The following is a 15,695-nucleotide window of genomic DNA, read 5'->3' on the forward strand; positions in this document are numbered from 1 at the left end:
ACCTCTGTGGTTCCTATCACAAAACACAGCTGGCACAGCTGGGACTTAATGGTGCTGTAAGAGAACGTGTGGAATATGGGTACAAACCCGTATCACTGTAGACAGAGATAAAGAAAGCACATACACTCCAGGATTAAGGCACATGAAGAACAGAGGATTAAGATACCCACATGGTTCTGTCTAAATGCACATATGATGCAAAACAAAAAGCAAGAACCAAATGCACTCATACCTTTACACTGTCAAAGATGTATGAAGAGTCAGTCTATCATTTCTTCCCCATTGTAAAGCCACGGTTGTTAGGACAATCACAGCAGTGGTTATGTAGCTCACTATCTTCTCAGAGCGTGAGAGATACGATCATCTGCAGTCTTCCAATACTTTCCTCTACACATGCACCTCTGACTCCAGCTTTCAGAGACAGCAGATTGTTTCTTGGCTACTGCAGGCTGTTACAATATTTACAACAGGAAATGTGTGTTCCATACGTAAGAAGACTACACTTACAAGAAATAATGCAGGAAAGTGATCTAATTTCTCTTCTGCTTCCTTCCTTCTGCAGTGTGCTGCATTAAGATGTTTGTTCCAATACACAGATATCAGTTCAAGGCCAAGATTTTATTTACCCTGATTGTACAAAACAAGCCAGCACTTAAATTGCAACTCAAACACCTCAAGCTGTTGTGCTCCTTTCACGCTCACCTAAGTGATTTAGGTAAGTGCGCTTAAAATTTCTCTTTTCAAGGTTATTGAGCCTGTCTCATCCGTGGCCGGATATTTGTGTGTCAGTGCTATAGATTTAAACTCCTCTGAATGAACACTTTCCAAAGGTGCAAACAGCAGATCAAGAAGGAAATGTCAATTTTGAAGTGAACCTCAGTATTGCAGACTGTAAGAAAATGTCCATTGTACTGCATTTAAGGAAAAGAGCACAACATCTTCAGTAAGCACTGCACCCCCCCATGGATGTTACTCAGCTACCACTGCGGAACAAAAAAATCTGAGTAACTGCTACACTTCACTTCTCTGCTTTTGGAAAACCAGTTTTTAATTTAGGAAGTCTGAGATAGCCTTTTAAAAGAAAACTTTAAAGCATTCTCCTACACATATCCTATTTATTACTGGGACTGACAATACTTGTAAGTAATAAATTATAAATGGCCACATGCTACTGCCTCCTGTCTGCAAGCTAAAAGCTGGCAAGAGACTCTATACTGCTACAGGGCCAAATCTGCATCAGGCAAGTTGCTGAATTTGGGAAGTTATGAGCACCAGCAGATTCACAAGCTGACCAGTCAGTGCTAACTGCTCAATGCCAAAGTTCTTGGAAAGCGATAAACAGATGGGTCAGGGAAGGACAGAACTCTGACTTGGATTGCACAGCTGTAGAAATAAGTTCATTTGTTCTCTATCTCCCATGCTAAAAACCAACAGACCATTAAAACTCCCCACTCTATCCTGCATTTTTCGTGAGCTAACATGACTAACTCTTTCATATTTACGTGTTAAGAGAGGTATATAAAATACAAATAAAATCAAGGGATACTTCCAAAAGTTATGTTTGTTTTGTTTATGATGTCAGTAGTGTATTCTTCTGGCAAGGCAATATTGTCTCTGAAATGCAGGAGATTTCCCTACGCCTGGGCTGCAGCCTCTGCTTTTTGTTTGCATTTGGACACTTAACCATCTTCCCTGAAGCTGAAGCATGAAGAATGAGGCTCCATGTTTCCTTTTGTATGTATTTTTTTCAGAGCAGTTTTTCAGATGCCAGGAGCACAAACGTAAGCAAAAGAGAAGAGTTCAGCATTGCTTTAATGGCAGCACCCTGGATTCCCCCTGCCCCCAACAAGTGATACATATTAGTACATCTGTTTTCTCTGTGAAGTCTTTCTGCATTCTTCGCAGGGCACAGGAAGGATGTGGGCTCCTTTTCACATTCAAATGAGGCAAATTAGCCTTTGCCTGGTTCCTTCAGTATAATGCTTATTTTACATTTAAGCGTGAGAAAAAGGGAGGAAATAAACCCCAATATGTTAGGTGGGTTACACGTTCCATTTTGGTGCAAGCCTCACCGAGCCTTCTTTTGCGAACTGCTTTCCACAGGACACGATTTCAGGATGATAGTTTAATTAGTTCAATAGTTTAATTATGTAAAATGACCAAATAGTCTGCACAAAGAAATAGCTACCACAGACACATTAAACACGAGAAAAAGCTGAAAATGCCAACCTGAATCAGCAGGGTTCAGGCAATCCAGGGCTGTCCAGCTCGAAAGCAGCACTGCAGGAGAAAATCTGAGTGTCCCACTGGAAACTAAGTTGAACATGAGCCAGCAATGCTCCCTTATGGCAAAGGTGGCCATCAGCCTCCTGGCTTGCATTAGGAAAAGCACTTTCAGCAGGTTGAGAAATATGACCCTTCCCCTGTATTCAGCACTGGTAAGACATGACTGGAGTGCTGGATTCACTTCAGGGATTCCTGAAAATTTGGGGCTCCCTTGTACAGAAGAAATATGGACTTATTTGAGCAGATCCAGTAAAAGGGCCACAAAGATGGTTAAGAGTTTGGAGCACCATCCTATAAGGAAAGGGTGAGAGCTGGGACTCTTCAGCCTGGAGAAGAGAAGGCTCAGGACAATCTTATTAATGTGTGTAAATATCTCATGGGAGGCAGTAAATGAGACGAGGCAAGACCTTGCAGTGGTGTCCAGCGACTGGCAATCGGCACAAATTAAAGCACAGGAAATGCTGTTTAAACAAGACAAAAAAGCTTTTGTACTGTGAGGGTGTTCAACACTGGCACAGGTTGCCTAGAGAGGCTGTAGAGTCTCCATTGCTGGAGATATGCAAATCCCAGCTGGATATGACTCTGAGACACCAACTTTAAGTTGGCCCTGGTTTGAGCAGAGAGTTGGAGCAGATGATTTCCAGATGCCCTTTCTAACCACAGCAGTTTGTGATTCTGCCAGATCATAAAAAGACCTGCTGCACTTACAAAAATCCTTCTCTCACTCCTTCTACAAGATGGAGACAAATGCAACAATTCAGTAAGGTAACAAAAGCAGAGTCCACATTTTGCAGGGAAAAGGTGTGGTTCAAATTCCCTCTTTTTTAGGTCCTGTGCTCCAATCCAAGTGGTAAAGCTAAGAGATGGGATGCAAGAAAAACCAAACTGCTTGGTAAACTGTGCTTTACCCAAGACAGTTAGCACTAGGTGGAAATTCAGAGCACACTCTTTGCGTTACAGCAACTTCTTGCACACTTAATGCACCCTATGCACAAGGTAACACACCCCACATATAGAGAACAGAGAATGAAGTAGTCAGGTGCTGTAAGTTTACACTCGGCTTTACTGACGGGAATCTCCTCTGGCAACAAGCCCGTAGCTCTGATGACAGTCGTGTGCCAGGTTTGACAGGTTTTACTGAGAGACCTGGAAGAAGTTTTGACACACCTGCTAAAGAATGAAGTGCTTTATCCATCTCGGCTGCCATCCTCATCCACAGTTCCAGAATGCACCAGTCTCGCAGCAAGCAATGGGCTGTGTCATTGGTCTAGAGGCGTGCAAGACCCATGTTCCAAGTCCCTGTTTTGCTCACAGACTACCCCTTGAAATAAGTTACTTGCTGTTGTTCTTGGTTTTCCCCCTGTTCTGACCTGAGTCACCGTACAATGCACTCTCCCCTCAGCCTGTGTGAGCAGAGCCCTGCTATGGCCTTCCACCCCCTCCGTGGGAGCCCTGAAGCCTCCTCTGACCACAGAGCAGCAAGAGTTCCTACACCCTCACAGCTGACACCGGTTTTTCAGACACCTGGCTGCATAAAGAACACAACCATCTACTGTTCTCACGCACCTCTCTCTGCTCTAAAGCCAAAGGCATCCAAATTGATCGGTCTTGCAGCACCATTATGTGTGTCAGCTTGAACTCCCCTTCACCTTCCATCTCCTTCCTTAAAACAGAGCACAAAGCTCCAACTCAGAGACCCAGAGTAAAGGTAATCCAATCTAGATTTAGACCCAGACCTCCCCGAAAGCCTGAGCTCACTCAGTGTCAGGCTTTAGCTGTCCTCAAGCAGTAGGAGCAACAAGGCTGCTCAACTGGATACTGATGCCTTCAACACTGGTTTACTTAAAAGTGTTGTGCCAAAGAGGTAAGTGGAGGGGCCTGAATAATTCAGAAAGATCTCAAAAACAGTGCAAGTGAAAATATACTTTAGGCGTCTTAGGAACAGTCAGTTTCTCTCTACCGAGGCATCCATAGCACTTCTAATCCATAATTTCCATTTTAGCCTGTTAAAATAATGATATTTATTAGTCCTGTCACATGTCCTTTCTGGAGATGCTGGGAGGGTGTGGGAGAGGGAAGAGAGAAAATTAGTTATCAGTCACCACTTGCCAAGAGTAGATTAAGCACTCAAGAGTTATACATTCATGTATAAATGACTCAAGGGAATTTCATTTATTCCTTTTCTCCTAGCTTATAGTTTTTTCCTCCTGTCCTGCAGCCCTTTTTCCCACTGCTCTCAGTCACCACCTGCCTGCAGTGGACAAGTTGGACAGTAGCAAACAATTCTGGATTTTCCCCCCTTTCATCATGAGAATTCATTTGGACTCTCTTTCCCAGACGTCAGAGCATGCCTGATTCCTGGGAGCAGAACAGAGAACAAGAATAGAGTTAATCTTTAGCAATGTGATAAAAATCACTCTCTCACACAGACAACTGGAGAGGGATTTCAACAGAGCTGTTGTGCCAAGCACCTGATAGCAAAACCTGAAACTGTTGCCAACCCACGCCTTCCTGCTCACAGAGACAGCTTGCTCAGTCTCCCCCCAGCACTCCTGCTTCTCTACTAAAATCTAAGTCACCACTGAGCAAACCCTCTCTAACCGAGACACAAGCACGGCTGCATTACAAGTGGGGTCACCTCATCTCTCTTTCTACTGTTTTTAATTTAAAAAAGTTAGGAAAAGCACCTTAAACAATCAGATTGGAGAGAGGGCATAGGAGGACAGGACACATGGAGATTTCATGGCTTGGGTGCAATCTAAGAAGCCACCAAGGAGCAGGCAGGTGAGCAGAGCAGCTGGGAAGGGAGGGGAGGAGGGGGCAGAAGGAGATGCAGGAAGAGCTACCAGCATCTTGCTCTCCCAAAGCCAGAGTGCCAGCTGGCAGCTACATGTTGCTGGTTGCGTGTGGGCTGTGAGTATAAGAGAGGAGATGAGCCTTTAGGGGAGGAGCTGTCTGATAAATCATTAATGAATGAAAATATAAAGTAATCAGTCTGCCTGGGAGGCAGAATCATCTAATGATGAGGATGATGGACTAGGAAGCAGGAGATGAGGTTCCTATCTCACCCACAAGACCACTGGCACACCAGCTCCGTTTGCTGTGAGTAAGAAGATACAGCTGCTTCCTTACATTGAAGGGCTTCTCCCTTAAAATCAACACAAAACCCCATGATCTAGGTGATAATAAAATTTACAGCATCCTTTGTGGAAACTGCACCCCCAGCTTTTCTTCTGTTGCAGGCAGTGCACAAAGAACCAATGTCCCTTCTCAGAGATCAGAGGTCTTCACTAAACCAGATTTTTTTCAAAGCAATAACAAAACCTAGTACGACCTTTCAGCAGCACCATTGGCATTTAACTTTAAATCGATTAACTACACACACAGTACTAATTACCCATGGGTGGGTTTTTATTTTTTTTTTTAAGCAATCAGACTACTGGCTGGAAATGTAAGGGTATGTCTCTGCGTGAACACGGACACTCTGCTTTCTATGTGCTCTCTGAAACGACAAGGAAAATGCTTGAGAAATGATGTTTAAAGGGGCATTTGTGTTTATGGGGATAGCTGCAGGGGCACCAGACACATGCAGTCAGAAAGTGATGAGGTTGATAGGGGAAGGGGCAGGAGGTTAGCACAGTTTCTTTTGCACAAAAACCTAGCAGAACGTGTCATGCTGCACAAAATCAATACAGCCCTTGCATGAAAAAGAAATTGTCAGGTTTGTACAGTTGTCAGGCTTATTTGGAAAGATGCTCACAAAGGTGATTCTTGATTTTTAAGAAATCTTTAAATGCTCTCTTTCCTCTGTCTTAAGATCCCTGAACATTCAAGAGTATTGTTTTAAAATAAATGATTCTAAAATAAACACAATCACGGATATTATTTTAAAATAAACACCAAAGACAGACATGGCACACATCAACATGAAACCATCTAATCTTGGCACATTTGTGGGATAAGAGGCACAAGGGCTTTATCATCCAATGTACTTAAAACATGATTCTCCAGAGTGAAGGATGCATAGATTGCAGCAGAAACCACAAATAGAAGACACATATGGCCATGACAGAGACTGTGTTTATAGAAACTCAAACAAGCACCTGAGCAGATCTGTGTTTTTCAACTACAAACCTATTTGTGGTGCTGAAGTCCAGTTTAATTATTCTGCCAAACATTGCTGAGCCACAACAAGTTTATTACAGTTTATGGAAGAACCTACTCAGGCAATTTTACAAGGAAATTGCCTGTGCCTAATCTAATTGCTAAGAAGTAGCTAAAATTATATTAGTCCTGGAAAGACCAAGAAAGAAACAGGAAGCTCTAAAAGGTTCAAGAGGCATCACAAGGCTGTTCCTGTAAATCACAGCATTGCAGATTTGAGGATGAGATCCCTGGAGAGGCTCCCAGTCACAGTCAGACAGTGTTTTTCACCCAGAACAAACATAACACAGGTGAGATGACTTACAGCACATAAAAGTATGATTTCTCACATACTTAAGCCTTCTTCTGGTTACTGAATACATTTACATAATAAGTGGGGTTTGTAAATTACCCACTGATGAGATAATACAGATTTAAATCATCTGCAGTGTCAGTTCTTTCTACTTGCAAGCTTTAGCAGCCCTTGCAAAAGATTTAACTGGGCTCCACTGAAGAATCCAATTTCTCAGTATTTTGTTTAATCATAAGATAAGCAACACCTATAAAATTTAACAAATGGATTAGGATGGCTTAGATATTTCCAGACTCTTGCAGGATACTAGCATGTAACATCAGAAGGAATTACTTCTGTAAATTACAGAAAGATTAACTGGAGGTTGCTGGACATGTCAAGCAAGCTACAGTCAAGCCTGTTAACACAGTAATGTGTCATTATGTGCCACCCAATCACAGAAGCACCTCTGAAAAGTCACTTGCTAGTTTACGTCTTGCCAAACTAACCAAGAACGGATTTCTGACAGCACCAACAGCTACTTTGACACTTTGCATGAACCACCATCATTTCAACTGGCATACAGCCTGTTGTTTTGCTCATGTGCTCTGGGTTAAAAATAAAAAAAATAAAAAAAAAAAGAAAAATATTTTAAAAATCTGCTCCCTTCACACTCGCCCACACCACTGACACAGAGGAGCCTAGGGCAGACAACCTGGACTCAAACTGGTTAAATACAAGAAAGGGAAGTTGTGAGCAGACAAAGCAAGCTCCAAGGGCATTTCTCTCAGACTTTCACAGTTTTCTGGTACTTCACCCATCCCTGACTTGCAGAGTACATTAAATTTGCTGCTCTCACTGTCCATCATCATTAGAGAACTGTCCATCAAAAACCAGATTTCTATGAGAGCTGGTTAAAAACCTGAAGAAAATATACAACTAATTGCCAGATGTGCCTGGGGTGTCTTCTTTCTCCACCCTGGAACAGGAAAATGGTTTTATGTTGTGCTTTTACCTGTTCTTGGTGTGGTTTTGTTGTTTTGGTTTTTTGTTTGTATGGTTTTTTGTTTTTGTTTTTGTGTTGTTATTTTTTTTCCTCTCTTGTTTTAAATAGTTAAGGAAAGTTCTTGTCTGGGAGACAAGTAGAAGCATCTCCAACCCAGAGGAGCCTAAAGCTACACCACAAAGCTCCTGGAATTTATCCCAGACTTAAGAGATTCAAAAGAGCCAAGCAAGACATTGACTACATTTATGAGTAGCTTCAAAAATAGGAGAAATATTCTGGGCAAAAAAAAATACCATGAGAATTACTGGTTACAGTGGAAGCAGAACAGTATTGATAACTTGACACAAAACCCCTCCACACAGCAGCATTCTTACAAAAAAACCTGCTGAAGCAGGATGGTGGCCTGGAATGGTATTGGACTCTCACAGTATTGACCAAGAGTTTTCTTAGAGACGAAGAGGTTGTTAAAAGTGACAGCTTAGGAATTTTTTATTTCTTTAATCAGAAGCACAACCAGGGAAATATTTAATACAGTAATAGAAACTATTGATGTTAAATAACAGAAATACTTCATACAGCACTTAGAAGTCCCCTGCAATACAAATGACTTTCAATGCTGTCTCAAACATATGCCTCAAAATTTTCATTTGATTCATTATTTTCTTTTGATTTCTGGAAACTTAGAAGTGCTGTAGAAGGGGTCTTGCAGCACCAGAGTAACAGGTCTGTGTTTCCCACAAAATTTAAAATTCAGGCCTCATATCCATTCACCCAAATCACACATGCAGAAAAGTATAGATAAAAGCAGATGTAGGTATGGGGACCTAAACTGGATGGTAAAAGCAAACTAACAAAACCAATGTGAACATGAACTCTTCCCAAAGACACTGGCTGTGCACAGCCAGCAGCTCAAGTGCTTCCTCTCTCTGCCTGGAAACGGAGCTCCTTCCTCAGAGCTCTTCCCAACACCCATCCACCTTCTGAAGTGTTTTCAAGCTGGGCTGCTTTTTGCCTGCTATGTAATACATAGTCTCTTTGCACACTGCTGCACAAGATATTAGATGAAGGGTGCTACATCTTTTGCTGAGCATAAACCACATGAAACTGCTCAGAGCACGACAGGAGCCGCAGTTCCGTGCAAGATTCGCTACTGCTGACAGTAACCAATGGCATATTCCACACACATGACCAGACAAGTAATTGTGTCTGGGTAACACCAACACCACATGTTCAGGGTGACACACACATGGAAGGCACATGCTGCACCTACACAGGAATGATGAATACTTCAGTATCAACACGTAAGAATTCTGTTCTACACTAGTAATGTAGCTTGTGTCTTCAGCATGCTCCTACTTCCTTGGGGTGAGCAAAAGGCTGCTGCTAACAACCTCGTATAGTTCAACACAAGCTTTCCTTCTGCTTTGTCAGCTTTGACTAGTGCTCTCTCTCTGTCATCTGAAACACTTGGCTTATAAACAGTCTAATCCAAAAAAGAAAATGAAGACATATACTGTAGTTTACAACTGTGCCCGATAATCCCCCAACACCATCTAATGACACACAAAAAGCCAGTGGTTAGACTCAAACTAAGCTTCCCTGTGTAATTACAGTCAGTTAGAGGGCAAAACTTAAGATAAAAAAATCATTTAAAAAAGCTAATGGAATGATCTTGGGCTTCTACAAAGGCATTTAGCAGATACCAAAATGGTCATAAAGAGTATCTTAGAAATAGGACAGTGGATATTGCATTGTCTTCCCTGCCAAAAAATATGCCCCTTCACTTGTACACAAATTTGTCTCCCTGTGTTTTGAAACATTTGGCATAATGGCCATGGTAGAAAACAGTGAGAAGTCTGCACCATCTACCAGCTGTCAGTCTCTGCTTTCTATATGTCTAAGCATGTATTTTGAGATACCCTGCTCTAGAGATAGCGCAGAATTTCATGTAACAGATCTTTCATCAACCTCTGTCTGACAAGAATAAAGACATGTAGTGGCCTAAATATTTCTCATCAAAGGATGTAAATGGAAAGAGATAGGGGGAAAGGGGATTATGTTTGATCGTAAATGACATGCAGAGAGACACTAATTCCCTAATATTGAGGAATTAGCAGAGGAGGAAAAAATGGACAAAAACTCTTAAGTGTCATGCACAAGCAACAAATATCATGGAAAAGGAGGACTTTCCCAGACTGATGATTTTGTCCAATTACAGCTAACCAGACGCAGCACCCCTCACAGTAACAGATACTGGTGACCAGTGCAACCAGTAGCTTAAAGCATACCGCACTTTAATTTGTTGTAGGTTCCCACTGAAAAGGTTCCACTTTTAACTTTTGATAAGCAGCAAAAGAGGACAAGAGATGACCCAAAATCCGGTTTCTATCATGTACAATTGACGTTTCTTTCACACGGAGTCTTCTTTCTATGTAGCATCTTAACTGCATGAATGGGAATGTTTGTTAGCCAGGGATCAAAGTAGTTAACATTTCAGATTCTATTTAACATCTATGTCTATTTTTAACTAATAATTTTACAAAGAATCTAAAATGTCTCGTGCTATTTTTATCCTTCTGCCTGGATAGTTATCATGATTTTGCATAAAATAAAATACAAGGTAAGAAATGCAGTTCGATTAAATAACAGCACAAAACTTATGTTGGTAAATCAATGCTGTCTGAAATCATAGAATCACAGAATTCCACAGAATCAATCAGGTTGGAAAAGACCTCTGAGATTGTTGAGTCCAACCTATGACCGAACATCACCATGTTCAACTAGACCATGCCACTAAGAGCCACGTCCAGCCTTTCCTTAAACACCACCACGGATGGTGACTCCACCACCTCCCTGGGCAGCCCATTCCAATGCCCAATCACCCTTTCTGTGAAGAAATTATTCCTAAAGTCCAATCTAAACCTCCCTTGGCGCAGCTTAAGGCTATGTCCTTTTGTCCTATTGCTTGTTGCCTGGAAGAAGAGGCTGACCCCCACCTGGCTATAACCTCCTTTCAGGTGGCTGTAGAGAGTGATAAGGTCCCCTCTGAGGCTCCTTTTCTCCAGGCTGAACAACACAGCTCCCACAGCCACTCCTCATATGACATGTGCTCCACACCTTATTGTCACTATCCTCAACTCTGTACAGTCTGAAGGCTCCCTAATACGCAAAGCCTCCTCTCCTTCCTTTCCTGGCCCTTCTGAAGAGCCTGTAGCCATCCATTGCAGCACTCCAGTCATGCAAGCCATCCCACCATGTTTCCGTGATGGAGGCTATGTCATAGCTTTCCTGAAAGGTTGTTACAGGATTCAACACCACCTTTAGATTAGGAAGACTAGTGCTCAGCACTCAGCACAGCATTCAAAACCCTAGCAGAATGAGATAGTAGATTTTGTATTTTTCACTACTACTGTTGCATGACACGATCAAGGATGCACACAATATTCAAGGCTTTTCAAGTTTTTGCCAGAGGGAAAATTTCAAAGCAGACTTCTCCCTGTCTTGTAATACTAAATGGGCTGGGCAGGAATGACATTTACACAGCTGAATCTTTTATTATTTTCTCTTCTTAAAAACAATAGCAGCAATATGACTTTCTATATTAGGTATACTCCTATAGGTGGGTGCTGAACAGGTATAAAGGTCAACAGGACAAAATGCTATTTATGAGAAGGCTGTATAAGCCCTCTGTTAGCTCTGAGGTTTTCAGAGCTAACACAAACACAAACTTGTAATGAATTTAAGCTTGCTGGATATTTTCTAAAATTCACCATCAGTGAGTTCCCTGATCATATGTCTTGGGAAGAGCTGACTATTCCAGACCAGTGAAGGCTGCAGAGAATCCCTTGGAGCCCACAAATGTTGTTTCCCATTGCTAGCAGGGCAGCTGCAGAACAACACAGAGCACTCCCTAACAGAGCTTTCCACCTCAGCTAATGGTGTGTGACACCTCAAGCAGTAATCTCCCCCATCATTGAGCACCGGGATCCGCCCATCTTAATTTTTATTTAGGGATGGGTATTTTGATACAGCACTGCAGGCATTCTCAAGACACACATTAATGCATGATCTTTACACTAGTTTCTGTTCTTGATTTTTCTGGATTGTGTCCAAGGCTTTCTTTTATCTTTGAGCTTAGCAAAATGATAATATAAATGTCTGAAATATGGACATCAATGTCCCAAAATACTCAGCTTTGGTAATCTGAAATGAGATCTCTCCTCCTCCTCATGATCCTTTATATGTAGTTTCATTACGTTTGTGCCAGATGAGCATTTAAACAAGAGGGAGACATAATGAGAGATGAAGAACTACAGCAGAGTGCTTATGCTACGAGACGGAAACAGACACTTGTGCCTAGAGATCCACACCAAACTCTTGTTGAAGAGATCACTTGCCTATATGCAATGTATTTAGTGCCCAACATAAAGCTTCACAAACAGCACAGAGAAATCTCCTGAACAAATCCCATAGTAATTAAAGCTTGATACCACAGCATCCTGTATCACAGACACACGCATTCTGTCCTGCACTTAGTTTCAGCAACCTCCACTGAACCTGGATGATAAAATAATCTCCCAAATGACTGTAACTCTAAAATCTATTAAATCCATGAAGTATTGATGAGGCAGAATTAATCTTGAGAAAATTACTTTAACCATCTCCCTCCTCCTGTATTTCATAGAAGAAACTATAGAAGAAAAGAAGCGCTGTGGCTGTACTGCAAAATACAGCACACTTAGGTCAGGAAAATCTACATCTGTCCGCATGCCTTACACTATATCTATAGATCTATTTGTCATTACAACACTTACTCCTTTAGTAAGAGTAATACCCACAGAAATGGCCTTATCTGATGCCCAGAGATCCTGCTCTCCTTTCTTTTTATTCCCAGATATGATCTGTGTCTCGCACACAGCATTATCACACTCTGTCTACACTGTTTCTCACTCCCTATGCTGCGGGGCTCATTAGCTGTGGGTTGAGAGCATTACCTACTAAGACCCTGTTGCTGCCTGATTATAAACTTGGCACAAACAGACCCAAGTTTGGCAATATTCTCCATGCTGGGTGTCTGCTGGGAGGCTTTTTTGTTCCCCTTGCTTTGTTGCCGTTTTGGATTTTTGGCATGACGTCAGACAAAATTTTTCAAGCTAATTCTGAAGCAAGGCATGGGAAACTGGAATGATTTATTCATGTGAAAAGCTTCTGGTCGCTCCTTGAACAGCTCAAGAGGTTTTGTGATTTGGACCATAAATGTGCAAGGTGTCAAGGCAAAATCTTTTGTGTTTTGATCTCCGCAGTAAACTCCCAAACAAGACTAAATTACTAACCTCTGAAAAAATAAACCTTAATTTGCACGAGCTCACGAAGGAGGTGATGCTTCCTAGCAACTAAATTCCCTGGAGATCCCACCTACAATGCTCCAGGATCCCATGACCAGTTGGGTGGCACCTGCCTGCTCAAAGCTTCACGTACACTTTAAATGATCAGAGCTGGACATGAAACGGGCTGCAAGCTGTTCCATATCTGATTCTGAGCTCCTAAAGGGTTGGATGGCCCTGAATCATGTACGTGTTTGTATCCAGTTCTCTGAAGGGAAGGAAGGGGAACATAAGGTGTGAAACACATCCGTGTGATGGACCAAGAGCTTTTGCATCAACTGCACCAGTGCACATACAGAAGAGAGCAACATGGATGTAACACTCCGTAAAGCAACACCTGAATTTTCAAAATGTAATGTTTTTCTTTCAACAGAGCAATTGGAAGGCTTATTGTCTAGATTTAAAAAAACACACAGCCGATTTACTACTTGCTAAATCTATCATGGATATTCCAGCTGCTGTAACATCATGATCCACTGCAAACATCTTTGTCATTGAGCCAGCCAAGAGAGCTGGGAAATACAGCTATGTGAAGTGCTCTGTTCCATCTGCTGTTTTAATTGTCCTTCCCTATTTCTTCTCTAGTGGCTACAGCAGGAGAGACATCCACATAGATGGCCCACAGATCAACTCTCTTCTGCTGAGTAATTCCAACAATTGGATCACCTCAAACTTGGCAGGGAGGAAGGGAGAAAAAGCTATATTAAATGAATTACCAGTGAAATGTAGGAAAATTACAGAGACTGAGACAGTAGAAAGATCTCTTCTGCAGGAGACTGGAACATAACCTCGCTCTGTAGGGTTATCTGATTTAATAAACTGAACACAAGTATAACAATGCTTCACAGAAAGCAGACTAAATCCAGTCTGGTTGGGACTGGACACATGCAGTTCTGGGCAGGGGATAAACCACATTCCTTAGAAATCTTATGGACCAGATTTAACATTTACTACACCCAGCAGCATCAACATGCACATCTTCTGAACGGATTAGACTGGAAGAAAAGAAACAGACTAAAATTGAAGGAATTACAAGCATAGCATAGCAAAGCTTGGTAAGCCGCAAATATATAAAAATGTTCAAGTGCTTTCCCATACTTTCCTTCCTAAGGAGAAAGATCATCTTCAGCCCATAGGAACAGATAATGAAGATATGTAACAGGAGGACACTGTGAGGCACATCGGTGCCCAAATTACTGACTTCAGAAAACTAAAAGCTGCTAGAAATAGGACCAAAATGCACCAGGTCAGCCCTAATTACAGAAAACAGCTAATGACTCAGGCAAATCCTCTTGTGGGTATGGCAGAATACAGGTAATAAAGCAAAAGTCAGGGTTTTTTTTGTAGTGAGAGCACAGATAATACATAGTTGCTCTCTAACACTTTCTGTCAGAAACCTGACAAGTGTGAAGAATTACCAAGAGAAATGCAATAGCATTTTTGGTAGACATCAGGGATATAAATAATTGTACCATACAAATTGGACACTGAGGAATGAACAGGGCATCACAATCTTTCTAAAGGCAAACAAATTTTCTATGTGTAAAGATGCTGAAATTTTGTTTTTATATAATTTCTTAAAATCAAAGCAGTCATTACCTGCTTTTTTTTTTTTCTTTTTCTCCTTAAAATAAAGAGAGAAGAAAAAATTGACTGTTCTAATATGGGGGGGGGGGAACCAAAATAGCAGACGAGCATCTTAGCAGCCGAAATCCAAATTTTCCTTGACACATCTGAGCTACTAGAAATAATTGAAACCATTGTTTAAGATGTGCAGTTGCTTCTAGTCTACAAAGAAGTGTGCAAATAGAAGCAAAGCATCTCAGATTTCAGCTGAAACATCAAAAAGCCCTCAGCCTGGGAATGTATCCCTGCCTAAATTCAGAGGGAAAAGAGCCATGGACTCCCAGGCCCTGAGACACACATTCAACATCAAGGCCTGTGCTTGAAGCATTCACAGCTCTTCTGGGAAATCTCTAGGGAATGGACGAGTGCATGGTGGCACACCCGGCACAGAAAGATGCAGGTCAGGTTTATGGTACAGCAGGCCCTCAATTCACTTCGCAGCTTTATCCTCCCCCGATCCTGATGGCTGTAACCAGCTGCAGGGTCTAGATGGACACAGACAGAACCCCAAACTGTACAGTGCAAGTCATACTTAGAAATACAAAAACTGTTACAACAGGCAAGAGCTTCCAGGGGAGTGTGGACTGGCAAAGAGCAGTGTGACTGTGGGAAATAAACAGAGATCACCCCAAGGTTTTCTGTCCTACATCAGTCAGGCTTCTCGTGACTCCTTGCAGTTGTGTAAGGATCTGATGTGGAAGGGTGGCCGTTCTGTGACCGCCTTCCACATGCCGTGGTCAAAGCAAACCTACAGTGCCACATGAATATCTGCTCTGACACCCACAAGGCTGCTTTACAGAAATCTCATCAAATGAAGGGTCTTCTCACACTGTCATCAGCTTAGCTGAGGGAGTTTTAAATTCAGCCAAGATTCCCCTCCCAGCATTCAAGTATATGTCTCTAATCAGCTCTTAAATCCATTATGAATTTTTGATATAGAGGCTGCATGACCTTTTCC

General features: G+C 41.9%; 1 protein-coding gene across 5 annotated transcripts in view; it reads right to left on the minus strand.

The window, feature by feature from the left end:
- The window catches only part of FYN (FYN proto-oncogene, Src family tyrosine kinase), a 79,047-nt gene that overhangs the window by 60,375 nt on the left and 2,977 nt on the right, over positions 1–15,695 (minus strand). Inside the window, exon 1 of one of the 5 annotated variants that reach the window (XM_017739610.1) lies at positions 233–253. The exons of the other annotated variants lie outside the window; for them this stretch is intronic. The gene's annotated coding sequence lies outside the window, so the exon portion shown is untranslated. Of the gene's footprint in view, positions 1–232; positions 254–15,695 lie in introns of those variants that run through there. 5 annotated transcript variants of the gene reach the window in all.

The sequence above is a fragment of the Corvus brachyrhynchos genome, unplaced genomic scaffold, assembly GCF_000691975.1.
Source record: "Corvus brachyrhynchos isolate BGI_N302 unplaced genomic scaffold, ASM69197v1 scaffold14, whole genome shotgun sequence".
NCBI classification, from domain to species: Eukaryota; Metazoa; Chordata; class Aves; order Passeriformes; family Corvidae; genus Corvus; species Corvus brachyrhynchos.